Here is a 22,373-nt window from a genome sequence, read left to right as displayed (position 1 = left end):
GAGGAATGGTAGGAGTGTTAAAAATGCTTCCTTTTCTCTCTTAAGTACATCATAGCTATTAACAAGTGACAATTCTGTTTAACTTTTGGTGTGTTACACCTCACTAGCTGTGCCACTTCCCCTCATTCCAGTCTAGTCAGCAAATTACCCATTCCACCCTTCCATTCAGTTACCTCACCTTTCAAGTCTCGGCAAAAATTCTTTTTTTTTTTTTTTTTTCATTTTCTTTCTCAACAAAGCACATATCCACATCTCTGATGTACTGTGCGCCTCCATCTTCATGTGGAGTCCTTCCACTCATACTTTTCTTCCTTCATCTACCAGTCTCCTTAGCCATTCTGTCAAAAAGCCACTCTTGTACTCTTTAAAATGGTTCTTAAAAGTCTTAAAAGCAACAACGTACCATGGCAGTTAATTTACACCACAGTCCTTTAATCTACTTCCCACTAAGTAACGATAATACTTCACTATTTTGGAAAAAACTCTGACCTCTCAAAACTGTTTTTGTTTGCTTCAACAACCTTGTTCCCTTGCTGTGTACCTTCTATCCCTTAACAAGATAGGTGTAACATGTAACGTGCCACTTACCCAGTAAACATTTATAAACATACTAAATAATTAAATTGTGGAGTCCAAGTAAGTGAATTTAAATTTAGTCCATCCCAAGGTTATTTACTTTAGCTGCTCCCTCGCCTTTCACACTTTGCCTATGCCTCCCATTTCATTCTCTTCTTTTCATCCTGATATTTTTGCCCCACTCTGCTTTGTTCTTCTCCTTTTCCCTTTCCTGTTTCTCCAGCATTTTCCTTCATTTTGGTGACTTGATTTCTTATTCTGCCACATCTACCTGCCTCGTTTTTTCATTTGCCAATTTCTCTTCTCTCCTACATGTTCTTTCCTATATACTTCCCTTTTCCTTCTAATCTGACATATCTCATTATCAGATAATTTTCCTTTTGCTCTCTTAGAACTTCTCTTCCACCTCACCTGGTTTAAAAACATAGTATTTCCCTTTTCCTTTCTCCTCTTCTGATTGCCGTCTTCCTTCTGTGTATTTTTACCTTTATTTCCACTTTCCTGCAAGACAACTCATTTATCTTCCTTTTTCCAAAACCCTTCTAGATCTTTCTTATTTATACATTATCTCTGTGCTTTGTCCCACCTCTTTCCCTGTCTCTGCTATTCCTGCATAACATAAATGTAGGAGCAGTGGAAAAGGTTGATTCTGGGTTTCTCAAGACATGTAGGCACCTTGGCAGACCTCAGTAGGGGATGGCATATGGATTGCAGGTGTCGTGCACCAGCCCAAGTTGCAATTTTCCCTTGCAATCTTGTGTGTAACCCTCTCCAAAAGACGGAGTTGGCCAGATAACAAAAATTTGGCACTGGAAGATGAGTTGAAGGCATGGCTGTTTCCTTCTTGTTCTAAAGTGTTGTTCACTGGCTGTGAGGAATGGGAGGGAAGGAAGATGGAGTGTGATTGACTCTAGCCACTCTTTGCCAGGACCAGCACCTTCTGGAGAGCCCTTTGAACGTGGGAAGACCCACATGCATTCTGGCTGTGCTGCTCTTTCCACTTCCACACCCACATAGTGAACTGGAGGATGGCCTGACAGGGAAATTGACAGGGAAAGATGCTGGTATGAACTCATGCCAGCCTACAGTGACTTGCTCACTAGAGTTTGAATTGTCTGTGAACAGCTCTCATTTAAACCTCAAAAATGTAAAAATATTTTTGTCCCATGGAAAACAGAAGTGAGTTATCAGATCTGACTGTTTCTGAGTTCATGCCTTTTAGCAAACAACTTGTGAAATTACTTCTCCCTCCTCCCCAGCTAGCAGTAAGGAATTCACATGTTTTGAGGTTGTGGAGGGCTTTTTAAATTTATTTTGTCAAGCTTAACTTTAAAATAAAGTGGTTCTCACATAGAGGAACTGATCATTTTCCTAGTACAGTGAATGATAAAAGTACTGTGTAGTACTAAAAGACTATGAAAGGGCAGCTTAGCAGTATTTCTCTTCAGCTGTAACAAGTCTTGAATCCATTGATTCTGCTATTGGGAACTGGAAGATCTGAAAACATTAAAGCAGCAAGGAAAAATTGCAAGCAGGAATGAAAAGTATTGTGATTAGAACAAAATCATCTATTGTCATATGCCTTCCTTAATGAGAAAAATGTTTAGACAGCGGTTACACAAAAGACCCCAGTTTAGCCTTTCCCTGGAAATAGTCTTCTACTACTTACATAGCTAGACAGAATAATGTTTACAATTTATCAGGTTCTTCAGTCCCTTAATTTCATTGCACTGATCAAAGACTTTCCAATACCTTACACAGAAATACTGACTTCTGATTAATTTTCAGCTACAAAAGGGTAAAAATGCTAAAAAAAATTGCCTTCTTTCGTATTCTTATGTTTATTCTTACTGTTTTTTTTTTCTTATGCTTAGTCTTAATTTTTTTTTTCTCATTGTTACTGAATTCTGTTTATCCCTGTCTCTGAGGCTTTGATCATCTACTGCAGTCTTTGGGGACTGCAAGAAGCCATAAAAGCTGAGGTTTCTTTCAGAATTATGTCATCAAGGCATCTTGTACATTAAGATTAGAGGTTGAACAATGCAGGAAATGCTGTCATTGTGCTTTTTTTGCAGTGTTTTGCAAAATAAAATGTAAAAGGATCTTTAAGTATCTGCTGGAGGTACATGATGGCTGAAAGCAAAGGATTTGTTCAGAAAAGCTTATGTATTTTTATATGTCACATTGGAATAATCCAAATGTTTTCTTTGTAATTAGGCTTTTCAAAAGATTATTTGGTTCACCTAAGAACAGTAGCCATCATTCATTTAAAGACAGATAAATTTGTAACAGCAATACTTGTTTCTTAGATTATATGCAATATGAATTGGAAAACTTGCCAAAAAATAGCCTAAATATAGAATCTACCTGTTGATATCTAAGGCTGGTTTATTTTTTTATGATAAGTCAATTCAAGTCATCACTGTTATCTACTTGATTTTCCTTGCCCCTCTATTCAAACTGGAATTGTCCTGCAAACACCTGCAGAATGTCATTATCCTCCATCAAATTTCTTTCTAATTCTCATGACAGCTTTCTAGAGGAGCCAATTATCACACACTGGTAACAATCTTACTCTCTGACCTGTTCTTCAGGATTGTCTTTTTGATCATCCTTCACTTGCCAGACATTTGCTGTTTTCTGTCATTTTTTCAAATTGTACACTCCTTGCAATAGGTATCTGATAGCCTTGTTTCCTAAATTAAGGAGGCTATCGTGGCTGTGCTGTCTGGCTATGGGGTTGGTCTCCTACCAACAAAGTTTAAGCAAGCTCCTCAATTTCAAGTTGACAGAAGGTTGTATCTCAAAAGCTAGTAGTTTCCTATTAATTTTGCATAAACAAGCCTACAAGAAAAGAGGGATCCTAATAAAGCCTTCAGTAAAGAAAAGCCTGCAGACTAAGTACGTTTTTTTCTAATCATCGAGGAGTGCACACAGGAGCTCAAACATGAAAGAAAACACTGTTAGACACCAGACTTCATTAATTCTCAAAGTCAAGGAATTGCTTGTTTTGTGTTTCAATAGTTTGTAACAGTGTGATCCTGGTTCATCTCTGTAATATGTAGGTAGTATTATGCTATCAAAAAATAGTAACATGTAGGAGAGTCCTTCAGTATCTGCTGTAACACATTTAAGGAAAGTATAAATCACTGAAGATGAAGTGCAAATCACTACAGCATGAAGTAAAAGATCTCCATTGATTTTGTGAACATTTTCCAACACAATATACAGGGAAACCATGATAGCATGCTAAAGTGTAGAGAGGCACATTGATCCAGTCTAGTATTCTGAGGCAGACAAAGTTGAATCAGATAACCGAGGACATTTTGTTTACACATTGGTATGGAAACGTCTAAGATCATTGCACTGTGGATCAGCTTTGCGGGTTCACGGCCCTGTCCTATAAGCTTCTGCGCCAGATACCTTTGCTTTCACATCTTTAGCATCTATAAGTCCCTTAGACTCAGGAACTATCTCATTGAAAGACCTTGTGGAGTACCCCCACCAAATCTGGATACTGTCAAAATTTCACAGTAACCTTTTTTCACTGATATTTTGCCAGAACAAAAATTCTAACTTTTCAGCACACCGTAGTCAGAATAAAATTGTGTTCTTTACCACGGCAGGACTGAACTGTAAATTAGGATAAGTCTATCAGAAATAACTTGAAGCATAAAAAGAGAGCACAGTTCAAATGTGTTAACATTCCCATTAACTAAGCAATTCAGGTTGACATGAACAAATCTCCTTTCTCTTTTTTCTTTCCTTAGGATGACTGTCAATTATGTTAAACTGAATTCATTCTCATCCTGTGACTTGAATAAAGATAGATAGTACCAGCTTTCCAACCCATATAACTCATCTAAAAGAGAGAAAGGACATCCTTATTTTTCCAGGAACAATTACCCTACCAGTTGTAACTCTTTGAATCTGGAAGAGCTTTTATCATTATTATTATCCGCTGATTAAATTTTTTAGACATCTACAATTTTAGCAGCACACCTTTATTTCCTTTTAAATCACAGACTTTGTAAAGGCAAACACAATGGCTGACATAAAACAATAACCAAAAAAAGATGGTGCTTTTGCCAGGAAAAAGCAAAGAGAAAACATTTTTGTTAATCATAAAATACCAAAGCATAGTACATCATCTTGAAGTCTTGCATTGTGCTTTGAAAACTGCAGCCTACTTGGGAAAATTGATTTCATAGTGAAAATATAACTGTACCTTGGTTTCTTTCCCCCCCCCCCCCCCCATCTGCCAACCCAATGTCAAAAGTCTTATAGGTTATGTTTCATGTCTTGGGGTATAATTAGTTAAGGGTTTCCCTTTCCAGATCAAAGATCACTGTGGTCTAGTTTTGAATAACTATGCTTCCCAGCAGAGTATGTTACTTTACCAAAATCTTTCTGATCGAAACTCAGCGGACACATGCAGCAAAGAAGCAAGCAGCGGAGCTTCTGGCAGTAAGAGACAACAGTGACCCCAAGATAGTTGCAACACTTACAGGCAGGACACAAGCTGGTACCTCTGCACCTCATACACTTGCATTTGATGGACATCTGGTTGACCACTTTGTCCACAACACGAGAGTTCAGTCTCCACTGTCTAGAAATTCCAACTCTAACAAAGTCACACTGCCAGTCTCCATACAGGAGCTGTACTTAATCCTGTACCATCTGGAACATCCAGTTTTATTTCAGTGCATATTATAAATTAAATACAATACTACCCATCACTGTTTATCTTTTGCTTTGCTTTTAAATCTCTATTTCTTTTTTCAAAGGCCAGTTAGCATCAAAGCTTATGTTTATTTTTTTTTATTATTTTTGTGAGGAATCAAAATGGTAGTGGGAATTAACTGAAGTAAAAGTGACATGAAAAGATAAATTACATAATTGACAAAATATAAAATTGAGGGCAATAGAAAATATACATAGACTTGAATAGACTAGGCTAAACTAGACTAGACTAGACCAGACTAGACTAGAATAGAATAGAATAGAATAGAACAGAATAGAATAGGATAGAATATTTCATTTAGAAAAAACCTACAATGGTTATGTAGTCCAACTGCCCAACAACTTCATGGCTGACCAGTAATTAAAGCACATTATTAAGGACTTTGTTGAAATGTTTATTAAACACTGACAGACATAGGGCTTTGAGCACCTCTCTAGGAAGCCTGTTGCAGTGTTTGACCATGCTGTCTGTAAAGAAATGCTTCCTAATGCCAAGTCTGACCCTCCCCTTACACAGCTTTGAACCATTCCTGCACAGACTGTCCCAGGATCCCATGGAGAAGAGACCAGTATCTTCCCCTCCACATCCCCTCCTCAGGAAGCTGCAGAGAGCAATGAGATCACCCTTCATCCTCCTTCTCTCCAAACTACACAAAGCCAGAGTCCTCAGCCACTCCTTATAAGACATGCCGTCCAGCCCTTTCACCAGTTTTGTTACCCTCCTCATGGCATGAAAAATATGTTTTTGCTGAGACTCATATTTCTTCCTTTCCTAATCATGTAGTTATATCTGCACTTCATCAAAACCAAGGAAAATCACTTCAATAAGAATTTTTTTAATGACTCTTTGAAGTCTAGAGATATCCTTCTGAAAGAAGACATCTCTTCTGGGTTTTATTCTGTCTGTAGGAGCAGATTTGTTTTGTTGCTGTGAAAACCTGTATATGTTAACACACTAACACCAGGAGATAGAAAAAAGTGTCCTGTGGCAGGTCATGATCCAAATTTTTCACGGTGTTGAGCTAATTATACAAGCAGTGAACTGCTGAATTTTAAATGTGGATGTTTTTTAACATCCACAGTCTATGTGCTTCATGAAAATCTGTATTTACATCTCTGCCTATTTATTAAATCTTGCAAGTTTGTCTTCTTTTTGTGCTTAATATTGAAAGATTGATGGTTTTCTTTCTCAAAGTAACTTTTGGAGGTATAGTCCATAGAGCCATCACAATAACTGCACGATGTTATTTATATTATCATTCCTTCAGCATTTGAAGAGTCACAGACATTTTTTTAAGTGAAAGGTTTCAGAATTAAAAACCATTCCTGAGTTTGTGCACTAGAAATGTTCTAGAGCTAGAGAATATTCTTCAGAAATTCTCTGCTGCTTGTGGTGTAAACCTGGCCTTATATCTTGTGTACAGGGGTTTATAATGGAATGACACATGGAGCTAAGTTGTCAGTCCCAGAAAACAAGAAGGAATGGTGGTAACAGTGACGAAGCTCTAAATGGAACAGATTCTGGATGCATGTTGCTCTTTTCTGTAGGATCCTATTCTCAAATAAGATGTCAGAGAGGACTTGGGCGGGTTTTATCCTGAACATACTTTGTGCCACACCAGTGTGAAACTAATCAGCACAGCAAAGGTTATCATGTCATCAAATATCCCAAATTTGGTGGGTTGACCTTAGCTGGATGCCAGATGTCCACCAAGCCACTCTATCACTCCCCTTCTCAGCCAAATGGGGCTGGAGAGTTGGGGCTGGAGGTCGAGGGGCACTAGTAAGATGAAAAAAAAAAAAAAAAACCCAAGTTGTGGGTCAAAGAAAGTAAAGGCCATTTAATAAAGCAATAGCAAAGGTCATGCACACGGAAGCAAAGGAAAACAAAAGATGTCTCTACTTCCCACCAGCAGGCGATGTTCGGTCACTACCTGGGGAGCAGGGCTTCAGTATGCGTAATGGTTGCTTCAGAAGGCAAACACTCTAAATAGCAAATTCCCCCCCTTCCTCCTCCTTTCTCTTAGCTTTTATACCTGAGCAGCTGTCATAGGGTGTGGAATATCCCTTTGGTCAGTTTGGGTCAGCTGTCCTGGCTGTGTCCCCTCCGAGATCTCACCCACCCCCAGCCTAATGGGGGCGGGGGGAAGGCTGCAGGGGCAGCCTTGGTGCTGTGCGAGCGCTGCTCAGCAGCAGCCAAAACACCGGTGTGTTACCACCGCCTTTCCAGCTACCAGTGCAGGCACAGCACCGTGAGGGATGCTGTGGGGCTCAGACAGGCCATACACCAGGGTAACCAATTCTAATGGCTAGACTGAAGGAATTCAAACCTGATTTTACTCCTCTGGCTCACTTTCAAAGGTTAACACTTCACCTTTGTAGCATTAAATCCCTTTCTCAAGTGCATATTATAAATGCAGGTTGAGGTTAGCACATGCACTATTGCTTTCAACATAGTGCAGCTGGCTTGCAAGTACAAAACTGGAAAAAGATTCTTTGGCCTCATGAAGCACAGCAAGATCATGAGGAATCCTGAGTATAACATATAAGTCAGGCTCATTTTATTAACATTTTGATCAAGCCTCATGTACAGAGAAATTGCTTGATTTGATCTGAAAAGATGTTGAAAGAACAAGACAGTATGTTGATGTAGCACAGATGTCTTCTGTGATTATTCCATCTCTGGAGCATCCTAGATGGCTCCTCAGTGAAGTGATTTCACAGAAACTGCAGCTTATAGACTATGGATATGAAGGTGTGAGGGTAAATATCAGCCACTTCATTTTGCAACAAACACACTTGCTATTAGACAATCTAAACAACAGAGCTGTAGCATGGCAAACCTGAAAAGATGCACAATCAGTAACCAAGACCCTAAAAATCAAACCTGCCTATGTTCATCAGATATCTTAATGATTCAGAGGGTGGCGTAGAGATGCCAATCTCTAATGCTTACTTGGACCATATGTGGCATCAATGAACAGTAGCTGCAAAGTTGATGCAGGACCTGTCTACTGCATGCAGTTCTTCTCTGCTGCTATCCTGTGTGTAACTTAAAATTTGAGGGCAATTAACACATAAATCCATTGCACTGTTTACATTAAAGCAATATAAAGAGAGGATTGCATTAACTATGAGATAAAAGAATCGTAGCGTGGTTTTATTCATTTCATTAACCAGATATGTTCTTACATTCTTTGCATGGAGATGTTAACTTGAATAGATTTTTTTTTCTCCAAATTCAATGCAATTTTGTCTCTAAGTTCCAAAATTAAAATAAGAATTTGTATTTTTTTCACAGGGTATAGCTAGAAGAATATGAATGATCTGTGTATCATGGATAATGCAGGCAGATGTCTGTCAATTACATTATTTTAAATTTTTATTCGTTCCCTCTTACATAATGTCTAAGATGAAAATACTTCTAATTATTATATTTCAATGCACATTTTCATTTTTCAGTACTTGAGATGCTACAAAGCAAAAGATGGAGGCTGAAGAACTTACAATATCTGATTTGTAATTCTGTTCATGCCTCGTGATACTTGATCTCATGCATACATGAGAGGATGAATGCAGGTCTGCATACTGTGCTGAACAGACAATATAGCAGGAGAAAATTACATTCCTCCTGTGCACTGAAATCTTACAAAATTGGAGCATTTGATTTGGGTTGTGCTGGAGCAGCCTGCCCTAGAAAACACTTCATTATAATCTTGTAATACTGTATATCAACTCTCAACATAAGGTTAAAATTTTAGTGTAGATTATATTGGCACAGAAATTTCCCCTTTCATCTGTGAAAAGTCATTCCAGTGCAAAGCCGTGTCAGTGTACAAGCAACATCGCTATGATATCAGTGAGATGTAGATAACTTTGCGAATTACACAATGCTAACGGCTTGACTTTCTCCTTTCTTACTCCATGGCACTAGAAGCATTATTCCTTATTTACAATGGTGCAACATGATCACAAGTGAATCTCCATCAGGAGCTAAGCCAAAGTGAGGGATGAAAAGTGCTCCACTGAAGGGAGCATCTGAGCAATTCTAGAGTAGAAAATATTATTTAAAAAAAAAATGAGTACAGCTAGAGAGAAGATTAATGTGCTTTAAATCTCTAGAGGAAAGGTGATTAGACCTAGTTGTTTTTTCTGTAATATTTTTGAATAGAATATGTTACTTGCACTCACTGCGGAAGCTGAGCACAAATTGCCTCACTAAGCTCTATTATTCTGAGGAACAGTGAGAATAACAAGCTGAGACACTGATGAATTGAGAAATATGAATAACACATTAACACTCAGGATGTATCAATAGCATGCTGCCTGACACTGGGGACAAGCATCCGGAGTTTGAGGGGGATTGCAAGAACAGGTCGCCAAAAGCAGTTCTGGAGACAGATTTTCAAGACCACTTCTAATGGCTCTAGGGAAAACAAATTCAGCTTCAGGGGGTAAGAAATCTTGCCAATAAAAAGCAAAGGGTTTTTTTCTCTCACATGTCATTAATCTCCACATAAAAACAGGGGGGAGGCTAAGCAGGAGAAGTGATTTTTATTTTCCTACACAGACAACATAGTATAGGGATGTTTATGATACTCAGGTGAATATATTGCAGGCTTGCTGGTCTTCCAATGTAATTTCTCGCTTAAAACTCAAGAGACTATGATGCATGAGACATCTTCAGGGGTGGGAGGGTGAAATGCTGTTGAAAAACATTCCCCAGTTGGCCTTATTATAAGTATCACAGCACAATATAACCAATTCTGTTGCAAAGAATTCCAGGCAGACAAAAAAAAAATTAAAAAATAATAATAATAAAAAAAAAAACCCCACAACCAACCATTCCTCATTGAGGAATGTAAGAGTGTGCAAAGAGGTGTTTTTTTTTAAGAGATTCTTTTTGTCTGCATTTGGTGCAGTCTGCTAGATTAACAGCACTTATACCAAAAGTCCTCTTACTAGAGAACAAGCGGCCTGCTCCTTTTCTTGAGTGATAGACCCTTGAGCCATCAGGGCTTAGCTCTATCTGTCAAGTTGCAGTCCTTTCTTCTGAAATTGCCCAGCAGGATTCAGCAGTAGCTGGACTGAGCACACCAGCTTAAATCATGTAGCTTACAAAATAGGTACAGTAATGCCAGTTTTGTCACTTTCAGCCCAACATCCATAGCTTGCTCTGATTAAGGAGGAACTTGCAAAATTAAAGAAATGAACATGTATGTCAATGAGAGTTTAAGATGTTGTATGCTATATTTTGCATAGATTATATTTCTTAGATTATAATCTATCTAAGAAAATTCGGTTTCCACACTTGACCACTGTTGAAAACTACACTGTACACGGCAATCTAAGGTGCTACTGAAGGAGAGCAGCAGGAAATTATACTTTGCTTCGCTGACACAGTCAAATGATTTAAGGCATCCAGTAAGAGCCAAGAAATTCATAGCACTGATGTTGTTATTAACCTGGATGCAGTCTGAGAATTTCCAAGAATACAAAAAGCCTATTCAACTGAACTTTAGTGCACTATCATAGTGAAAAAGGTGCTGTGATAGTTTGCATTTCTGTTTAGTTAGAAAATAATTGCTTCTATATCCTAAATTATTGTTTCTGAGGCATGAAGAGAAAGAGTAATTTTGTAGCTTTGGATACTGGAAGCACTGCTTCTCTACAAGCAGAGGTATGTGAGATGCTGGAGCAGTCTGTGCATAGGGTTCAGCCTTGACAAGCCAGAAGTGTAGGTTTTATTGGTTTTGCCACTGAGGTAACAGTAAGTGCAATATAAGTCTCATGCCCTCATTTTAGTGTTTTGATGCTTTCAACAAAACTGTGCTGGCCAAAGGAAAGAGAGGTGTCTCTCAATATTTTCACCTGTACTAACCCAGAATTATGCTTTTGTGCGTGTGAAAGAGCGCTCTGCAGTGGCTTGAGGAAATCTTGGCCTGCTGGGGTGTCTATCACCTTGAAAGAAATCATGTACCATCTGGAAGTTCTTTATTCCTTGGCAGATGAGATAGCCACTTTCCAGGCTAGCTTCAGATTGTTCCTAATGCTGGTAAAGCTGGGAAAAGTTTAACAGGGGCATAAAAGATCAAGCCACTTGGAATTGGGTGACTGACTGAATCTTCACAATTAAGCCTTAGGACTGATGGGTACAGGGGTCCTACAGGTAGGAATTTCAGGTGGGTCTTCCTTTTCCCCAAGAAAACTGCTGCTGTGCCTCCTCTTACTTGTATGCTTAACCAGGTTGGGTTAACTTCCTAGGTGCAGTGAACCAAAGACTTCCCTAGGCCATTCCTGCTGCAGAAGTGGCCAAATCACGCATTTGTAAATAATCAATAGAAACTCTTCCTTCAGAAATGGTTATGTGGAATAGCCTTTCATCTGTAACTAAGGTAATTGATGACAGTAGAGACCATTAAAATGGAAAATGCTTCTGCAGGGGTGGTTTTGTTGGACCACAGCCAGCTGGGTTATAAGAACTGTGCAGAACAGAAGTTTGGCGCACACCTCTTCATCCAGCTGAAGATAACTCTGTGAGGATACTTACCATGGACACTCCCATCACCACCAGATAGAAAATGGCCATCTTTCTCAGCAGATTACATCTCCATGCAAGCATCATCACATGTCAAGATCTGAATACATTAAGGTGGTGGGTTGTTTTTTTTTCCCTTTTTAACAAATGCTCTATCTTGAATGTATCACAACACATTCCCATGTCACATTCACCTTGCAGACTACTGGGCTAACAACAAGGATGAGTTGCACAGCTGTTATAGCTATGGTCTTGGTCTCAGATGAGATGCTTCCTACATGCAGTACCTTCTCTGAATGGAGAACTCAATAAGTTTTTGAGGTATTCTCTTAGCTATGACAGCTGAATGAAGTGGCGCTTCATATCAAGAATGTAAATCTTTGAAATGGACCTTGACTTGGGGTAAAACCTTCCCTTATTTTTCCCTCACAGTGTCAACCCACCCATACAAATTCCTTGTAACTAACTCTCAGTAACTCAGGTGTACACTCAGTGTGCTTAGGTGTATAATGGTGCTTTTAGAAGGCAACACATCAAGTAATGTGACACGAACTTCCCACCAGCTGGTGATAGGTCTCAAGCTCTTCTCAATTGCCCCAGAAGTTTAACTTCAGTACAAGAGCACACCATTAGAGAATCATGGATTATGTCAATTTGTGAACGAGAAGAGCAGCACCATTTATGTCTAGTGCCTGCTGAAAGGACTGATGACTTGCTTGAATTGAGTTATTTTGCGTTTTCCAGAACTGACCTGCTAATGGGAGTTTTAACAGACATGCCTCTGGTGCCTCAGCTTGCGCATGTGGAAAATGGGAGTTAAAATTTGCTTGCCTTTGAGTAAATGTTCAGATACATATGTGAAAACTGAAGAGAGAGAATGGGAACAGAGGGCACCATTTTCATACCCTAGTAAAAGCACCAAAACATTTTCCTTCCAGTCAGGCTAATCTGGTCCTGCATTGTATATTGTTGTTATGCCATGTACTCTATAGGGCTATATTCAAGTGTATTTTCCACCCCACCACTGAGTTAAGTGCCATTAACAGAACTAGTTAGCCCTCTTTTGTATTCAAAACTTGAGACCAGACATCTAAATATTGATACTAGATTAGAGGTAGTGATGTATCTATTAGCAATGCTGATTTTCCAAACAAACAGATATTCTTCTCTTTTTAGGTACTTGCTAGTACCTAAAATTCACAGAACTTGAATGCAATTTATTGTGACCAAGCCTCCCTCCTTTGACAGAGTAGCTGGTTAATCTTTCCGGTAAATTCTTTTGTCACCGAAGTCATGCTTTCTGGAACATTATGTCACTGTGAACACTTCTTTCTCCCTAATGCTATTACCTCTTCTCACGTGTGGTAGCTTTGGGAATGATGTAATAGCACACCAGTTTGGTATGCCACAGGGAGAAGCATTTCTAAGAGGGTGCTATGAATGGATGGAAACTTATGTGAAAATCTGCCTTTAATTGCCAGGACGCTTGAAGCACAAGCAAAACACTATCACATATTAGGAAGTACATTGTTAAGGAAAAGCTAATACCTTAGTTCTCTATGGATTAATTAGAAAAGGATCTCCGTCCAGGACCAGCAATTGTTTACTTGAGTAGTTTTCAAGCAAACTACAATGTTTCAGCTGGGCTCTAATTGTGCCTGATGGACCCATTATTTTATAATCAGAGCAGTGTTGTACAATTTTCCTCAGTGATTAATTAAACTGATGAGATAGCGTCCAAACCTTTCTAGCAAGAAAGACCACTTGAATTTTTCACCATCCCTGCCAGAGGTGTTGCATGTCTATTGTTCAAAGTCAATGGTTTAAAATACCAAGACAATCCAGACTGGTGTGCATCTTCATTCCCCGTCATGATTCAGCCCTGCAGTTGCCCACAGGGGATGTCATAAGGCTCCGGAAACTTCAGCTGCTTTTCAGTTGGGCTTATTTACTACAAAGGTAGTGTTCTGAGGAAGGTTAAATGTGCAGCACTTGTGAAAATGCCTGTGCCTGCAGCCGAAGGCACTTAAAACACAGGAAAGCTGTCACTTAATGGTTGTCCACTTCAGAAAACACTAAGGGCAGCAGGAAGCAAAAGTGAATGGTAAGCTGATTGCATCTTTTACAATTTCTTTTCATTGCTGCTACTGCTGCTACCCTTTCAGTGATCTGACCTTTTATTAGTTGATATTATTTTCCCCTTCTTTTAATGCTGAGTGTTTCTGCAAAAGGATCATCCCAGCAAATTTGGTTGCGTAAATGCAGCCAATGTAGGGAAGGAAGGGAGGGATGGGGAAAGAGACCTTCCTGAAACTTTGCATGGAGGCTTGCAGATGGCTCAGGAAAATAAAGCAGAAAAAATTAACAATTTAAAGGCTGCTCTGTGGCTTTTAATAAGTTTCTAAAAAGAGAGTTTGAATATTTGCGCTATGTGGGTTCTCAGTGAGAAACTAATGTACCTGCAGTCTTTAATTGAAAATATTACAATATTTGAGCTGAATTGATGTATTTCCATTTTAGTGTCTATAGAATTGTCTTTCCAAGAGACTTTGTCCATGCTTGAAGTAGCCTGAGTTACAAATGTATTTATTTTTGAGGGGTGTTGGATCTTTTTACTGTAGATGAATTAAGAGCTTTGTGTGAGGTCCAATGTGCTTAGGCATGTTGTTGTTTGTGAACACACCATCTCTGGCCAGCAAAGCATTAAATGAAGTCTTCACTCACAATGAAGTTGATGAAGACAAAAAGTCTGTTCTGACAACTGATCAATACAAGTGCAGCTCGATTTGCTGAGTCAAGGCCAGTTGTGTTATGAATTGTGGGTTACAAAAATCTTGTGGAACTGGTGTTCTTGTCCGCCCCCACCCCACCCCCCCCCCGCCCCATTTGTCTTTCTGTGTGATTTTTGTACCAAACCCCACAACACTATGCAGAATCTGAGACTGCACATACACTGTTTCTTGCAGTGCATTATAGACAAACCCAGTTATTTAGTCCATACAGAGCACCGTGCTTACAGGACTGCACCGTTTACAGGATTGAAACTGCATACAGACTCATTATCACCCAGGTTCTCTCTGATACAGGGTTTCATGGTATCGATCTACTCCTGTTCCAGAAGGCACTTGTGGGATTTAAAAAGAGCAAAAACAACACATGGGAAATATTTTTTGCCTTGTTTCATTGCACAGTGGAGTCATACAAACTATAGGTGGGGAAAAGCCCTATGAATGATTAGGGCTCTTGTGATCATCCAAACAACAGTGCCAACATTTTAAATTGTTCAAAAAACATTGGCAGAATGTTTTATTTAAAAAGGTTTTCACAGAAATGGCTACCTTTTATATAGAACTCTGATACTAGAGATAAAATTTACAAGGAATACCAATGCCATCTCTGAAGATCCTATCTGAAAATTCTCTGTGTTTTAAAACACACCTAAATGAAGAACAGTCCATGAAGGATAGTTTAAAAGAGAGGCCACAGGGGAAAGCTGCCAGTGATGGTACAAAGAACCCCGGATTTTACAACTTCTAACGTTATTCTTCCAAAACACTTTTTGTTCAGTGTTAAACTATAGCTCTCACACAAATAATTATTTATTTGTACTAGTATGCTTAGGGGTAATACCTCTGGATGAAGTCTCCTTCACAATGTTAAACATATGGACTATGTCTTCTGTGACAACCTAAATTTCCTTAGAAAGCTCAAAAAGTTTTCAATTTCAGTGACACTCTTTATTTAACAAAGCTATAATGATCTGCAGCAAACAGTTGGAGAAAAAAAAGTAACCAAACAAACAAAAAAAAAGCATAATCTGAATTCAGAATCTGCAGTTTGATCTAGTTTATTAAAGTTTTGCGATTTCTGAAATTAAAATGAATATATATATTCTTTCTTCCAACAGAAGACTATGAAATAAGTATGAAAGTCTGGTCATTCTTTAAAATTTTGAATGTAGTAAGAAGACTATGGAAAACTTTGAATGTGCAAATACAAAATATTTTATAAATAGCACAATCAATTTGTGTCAGACTGACCTTTTTAGGCATCGATTTTGAGTCTGCTAAGTTCTTCTCTCTTATCTGGGGGAGGGGGGAAGCAGATTGAAAAAAAAAAACCACACTTTTTGAATAGTCCCCTAAAGGTGAATTATGGAAAAAGCACATGCACTTGAAAAGTTCTAATATTTGGGAAACCTCAAAAACCTTGAAACTTTTCCCTCTACAACCATAGTCTAACTGGTGAGAAAGACTAGATATTCCACAGTGTATTTCTCCACATGGGTTATAATATTAATCTCTCAATGAATGAAAACAATTTATTCATTAAATTAATATTTACTGCAGGTAAAGGCCAGGTACTGCAGGATTTTGGTGTTGTTGGTTTGGATTGGGTTGGGTTGGGTGGGTTTGATTTGGTTTTAAATATGTGACTTTTGGTGTGGTGGTTTCTTGGGTTTTTTTAAAAATTAGTGACTGGATCCTATCCCATCTATAAGTCAAACATGGCATTATTGTCTAGACAGTATTTTTAGGAGACTTAGACCTGCCAATGAATGCACATGTCTTATTTTAACGCTAGATTAGTGCAGTTTCTCATTGTCAGCAATGCCCCATCTTATTATCTCAAGGATGCAGATTCATCTGAGTGTAACAACCACTCATGTTTACAGTTATCTTGGTGTAGCCTTTCCTTTTCATAGCCAGGTTGTACTGACTTCCTTATTGCAAGATTTTCATGTGCATTGCAATGATAGTTTGTGTTCTTGGAAAGAGAGAATGAGAGGAATGACAGCCAGCGCCACCCTTGAAGCCTTTTATGAAAACCAAAAGGTTGCTCAAGCTGTGCCCTCTCCCACAGTGATTTAAATTGGGTCTGTTGTGTGAGAAGCCTCTCATGAGGAGGGAAGCAGAAGCTGCATCCTGGGTGTGCATTTGGGGAAGGGGTTTCCCAGGCTTGGGGAAATGAGCCTTAGAAATTGTGCCAGCAAACCGGGCTTAGCTCATGAACTGCCACCTGCCTGGTCCTGCATGTAGCAGGGGAGCAGCAGTTTGAGTGATCTTATACAATTGATTTGCTGCTGTTTCCTGACAAATAAGCCTGCCCTTTATTAGCCCTGCTCATAGTCTCCAAAGGCAAAGCTCTGCTCATGTAATTCTTCCCAGCACTTACAAAATGTGCTTGTTATTCAAAGTGCTCTGCTCTCTTACAGCTTCTAAAAAATAATGAATAACCCTCACACCTTTTTTAAAAAAAAAATTATTTGCATTTTACAATTGAAATGTGCGTGGATAACTGAAATGTGCGTTGACACAAATGAAATATGCATGGGCCTGCAAAAATTTCAGGTTGTGTCCCAGAGTTTCTCTTCATTTATTGGGATTTTTCTGCAATTCAGGAAATATGTTCTCCATGCTATAGAAAACTGGAGGAGCAGGTCACTAGCTGAGCTTGAGAAGTCTGAATTATGGTGGTGGGGTCCCATTTTGGCCCAGGTGTCACTGTACTCCTCACCCACCTACCAGATAAATGGAGAAGCAAGCTCGGAGAGAAGGGACTGTCCCATTTTCCTATTTTCATGGCTGCTTGTGCCATTTGATCTCTTTCTATGATTTTGGTTAACCTCTTCTGGAAAGACTGTAATACTGGGAAGGGACTAGGCATAATCTTCCTATTTTGTACTATCTCAGTACTGTACTGCTCAGTCCCCTAGGCAGGCCTGCCTGCCTCCCTACAAAATTTTCCACCAGTCTTTGGTATCTGCCTATGTCAGGAAAGATGTCAGGTGTGTTCCTCTAAGAAGATCTGAATTTCAGCTGCTGGAAAATATGCATATTATTGAAGGCCATGGCAGCTGTTCATGTTTCTCAAAAAACATAACTACAAAAAGACTGGTTTTTGAGAAGAGGGTGTCTGTTCAAGTAGTGTCCTTGGCTGTGCTGATGGAACCCCCTCCTCCCTTGAATGATTTCCAAAGTGTAAATGACATTTTAATCCCAAAATTTTATGTTATCACAGTTATAGCAGGGTTGGAGGTTAAAAACCAAACAAACAACCCAACATGAATGACTATCTAGTCCCTCCAGAATAAATTATTGCATTCTTTTGAATGCAATGTTATTCAAGAGAACAAAGTGATGTAGAGAAATTACTATCTGTAGTAAAAGCCAAAGTCCAATAACCAGGTGTCCCTGAGAAAAGGAAGAACTTCTTTCTTTCTGAGCTCTCTCAGAGAAGAGGTAACAGCAGGTCACCCCAATTTAGTCATAGAAATGGCCAGAAGAATTGATGGTACAGCCCTGATGTGAGAAAATATAGAGGCTCAACTCCAAAGATGTTTGCTGGTTTAAAGCAATTATTATGTTGGAAAGATCTAACAACTTAAAATTCTTGGAAATTATAAATTAATCATGCTAGATGGTTGGATTTTATAACAGTAATTCATCTTGAGAAATACAAATTAAGAAACTCAGGTAAGTTTTACAGGGATGCTTGAGCATAGATTTGACATTCAGATCTCCCAGATTCAGTCTCATACCTGGCACAGAACCAGGAAGATCTGCTTTAAAGTCTACAGGAATATAGCAAAATATTTTTTTGCATTTTTCCTGGGATGAAGCCTCTCAGTTCTTCCACTTCTTTTTCCCCCCTCTCAGATCTGCTAGAGATAGTAATTTGAAACAGCTGATATAGTTTTAAAACATAAATTTCTAGTTAATTCACAGCACCAGACCAGGGCACGTGACTACAAGAGTATGCTGAAGACAAAATAAAAATGTCCTGTGCTTTTAGATATGTTGTGAGAGAATTGTGAAAAATATACAAGGCAAAATTTGTGTCAGATTTGAGTTCCAACATGTGCAGGAATACTTAATGGAAGTAATGCTCAGTTATGGGCAGAGCCAAAAACACTGTATTTGTAAGCTTGTGTGACATACTCTGTCTATATTGTTAAATAAAATAGGTCCAGCCAGCAAACTGGAGCACTGGATCATCAATACTCTTAATTATTGCTTTCTCCCTATGTCAGCTAACACTGAGAAAACACCCAGCCAGCTGTGCTTTGACATGCACACATGCCAGGGGTCATTCTCATCAGGCAATAACTCCATGGACAAAACTTTGCCAAGTTCAGCTCCACCTGTCATGCAATGATTCTCATGACCATCCCTGTGCTTTCCCTCCACTTCAGCAGTTACTCCCTTTCCCTGAGAAGACCCCTTGAGACAAGGAAAAGGAATGCTGAACCAAGAGCACAAGGTTGGACAAGATGACACAGACAGCATGAGCCTTAGGCAGAGTCTGAGGTTGGCTCTGCACAAGCATAAAGAAAGTAGAAACCAGGAACAAAAACTGATACAGAAGTGCAGCCAAGTTCTAAATCTAATCAGGGATTTGTGATAGATGGACACAGACTGCCTGAACAGTAACAACACTTCATAAATTAAATATTTATTAAAAATGTTGGCCCTGCGTTAATGAGACACATTAAAAAGATTTAGTGGAAAAAAATGTTTGTGTTGCAAGCAAACCTTGGGTATGTTAGTAGCCAAGGTCTACAGGGATTCACATTCTCTAAAGAGTTAAAGTCAGTACAAAACATTGAATAGATGCTCTTAAAGGAAGCATTCGCTGCTTGTTCACTGAGTGGTCAAATGTCCTTTGTGGGAAATAGTGTTATGTATTTAAAGGTTGTCATAATACATATACCTAAAAAGGAGGAGGTATTCTGGCAACCTTGAATTTGGTGTTTCCCAACTTTTCAGAGTTATTCTTTGCAATTTTGATTTCTTTTCTAAATGAAATGAGGATTTGGGTGTTAAAATGCACATAACTATTTCTCCTTCACAAGGTTCTGTGTTGGGTTTGATTTTTATGCAACGTGGTATGTGAAATAGACTTGTATATGTCTGTATGTGTGTTGGGGGTATGTATGTTTTAGTTTAGGAATCAAGTGTACTTTAAAGAATTATAGAGCAAGTCATTTGCCCTACCGAGAAATGTCCCCTACATACAGTAACAGCATCTTAGAGTTTGAAACAAATTATTTCTGAAGCAAACTGGCATCATAAAAGCACGAATGGGAAAAGTATTATTAGATGAAACATGACAGCAAGCTCAGAACAGGAGTCTCTTTGGTTTTGTCCTGGTGTTTTTAAGGAATAATGTATTCATGGCTTGGTGAATTTTTCTGAACTTTTAGCACATGAGACCAATGAGACCACATGTCAGAGAGGTTCAATTAACCAAAACATTAGTGCTCAGAGGTACTTGATTTTAATGACCATATTCTTGAAACTTTAAAGTGGGTAAAATAATAACTAATATTTCATCATTTCTAGTATGTAAGCCACAATGCCTTGGACAGAAGAATGGCATGAGGAATGGCAGTTTAAGAACATGGTTGATTTTTCATGAGACATAAAGAAGCAGTAGTGAGTCTGAACTGTCTGCAAGTTTGAACAGCTACACAGGTTTCTGGAGGTACTTTGATTCTTCTTTATTCAGAAGACATCTTCAGTATGTCTTCAGTATAACTTCAGTAGTATAAGTATTAAGTTGGAGACAACCTCCTACCATCTCAGCTCAATCAGAGTGTGGTTGAAAAGTTAAGGTTTTGGTTTGGTCTGTTTGTGTCCAAATATAAGGAACTATTGAAAACTGTATGTGAAGCTATGTTACTGGATGTATTCTCTGTTAACCTGAAAAGTTTGTGTTATTTGAATTCAGAATACCAATTTCCTAGGTGTATTGGTGTAAGACTTTCTACCTAACACAAAAGGATGTCTGTGTATCAACACTCAGACATCCAAGCATCATTAAATTGATAATGTTGCTATTGCTCCCATTTCACAAAAGATGTCAGACTGCCCAGTACAAACATTCAAAAATCACATTAGGACTGCAGTTAAGATGCTTTGAGTTTCTGCCCACTTTCAAAAACTTAAAAATTTTAAACTTGCTGAAGCAAAATGGCAGTGCCCACCTGATTTTATGACTCAGGAAGGGTCTATATGAAAACAGACTTCTGTGGCAGCTGTGATAAAGTCTCCCCTGGGGGAGCCTTACAGAGTACCTGTGTAAGAACTAAAAAAGAAGGAAAACTGTGAAGGAGAGAGACAGGTACAGGCATAAAGCAGGAAAGAAATTTTGGCTGTCTGCTAACAATCTGCATCTAGCGAGTAAAGCTGCAGCTGTGGTATTATTCTATACGCAGACCCTTCCCCAGGGCTTTTCTCCAAGTGTAACTCTCAGTGACCTCTGCTCTTTTCAACCATATTCATTTCAATCATGTAGAATTTAGTCCCGGCATGACAAGGAACTGAGAGTGAAATCACCTTTTATTTGGTTGTCAGCACTGACTAGTTTCCATGCATAAGACATGTAAGGGTGTTTTGTGAACAGCTGTAGAGCATGGCTGAGAAGAGATGGATATGTTCTTAATTGTGCTTAGGTTACTATGTAAGAGTAACGTTCGCTAGTATTGCTATTCTTTGTACTACCTAGCCTCATTGGAGGGGATATTTCTTAACATTTCACTTCATTCTGGAGTCGCATTAATCAAAAGTGTCTCCTTCTTGTGGTCATCCTGGTCCTAACTGGCTGCAGCTATCCATCATAGTTGATTCATACTGAATTTCACTCAGTTGTAGCAGTAATCTTGTCTCAGCGTTGATTCCCAGAAAAAGACAACATTGATGGCAAATAGCAAAGGAATGGCCTACTAGGGTCAATAAGCATATAGTGATAATAATCATGACGGGCACCCAGTCATAAAGAGAAGCCAGGTTATGAACTCCATTCTGTAGCAGGAGTAGCAATGTGAATGGAGTCAGGTATATAGAGGTTAAGCCTCTGACCCAGAGCTGCTTTCAGCCACTGGAAATAACCTCCTGGAAGAGCAGAAGCATATGGCTCCTCAAAGGAATTTTGCAGACTGCATTCTGAGAATGGATTGTTTTTGATGAGATTAGATTCCATCTGCTAGAGCTATGTTAGTTCTGTAAAACTGACTCCTTAGTGCAAAGCTCAGCACTGATATACCATGATGCCCTTTGGATTTCCAGTGTTATTATTTGATCTTTGTGGAGATCTTTCATAATGAGCAGAAAATTGCTTGTGGACTCCTCCAGCATAATTTCAGCTAGATTTATCTCTTTGATCTATTTTTTTCTTTCCAGGTTTTGTAGGTAAATCAAAAATTATCAGGAGGTGGAAAAGCATGAAAACAATCAAAAAAATAGTGCCCTCCCCCTTCTTAGTAGAGGTCCATGAAAGATAAGCTCTAAAAACTGCAACCCCCCAAAGCTGTGTGTCATTAGAAATTAAAACTTGTCTATCTGACATAAAAATGAAATTTTTGAAGGCAGTATTTACTGGTCATGCAGGTTTCTGAAGCTCCACATAATAAGACAACTTCAGAAGGAAATGAAATAATAGCCAGCACTGCATTTTTTCTAGCACATATTTGTTTTCCAGCCAACAGTACTGACTAAAAAGCTAAGCTTATTCT

The sequence above is a fragment of the Falco rusticolus genome, chromosome Z (assembly GCF_015220075.1).
Source record: "Falco rusticolus isolate bFalRus1 chromosome Z, bFalRus1.pri, whole genome shotgun sequence".
NCBI classification, from domain to species: domain Eukaryota; kingdom Metazoa; phylum Chordata; class Aves; order Falconiformes; family Falconidae; genus Falco; species Falco rusticolus.
Note: the sequence above shows the minus strand (reverse complement) of the source record.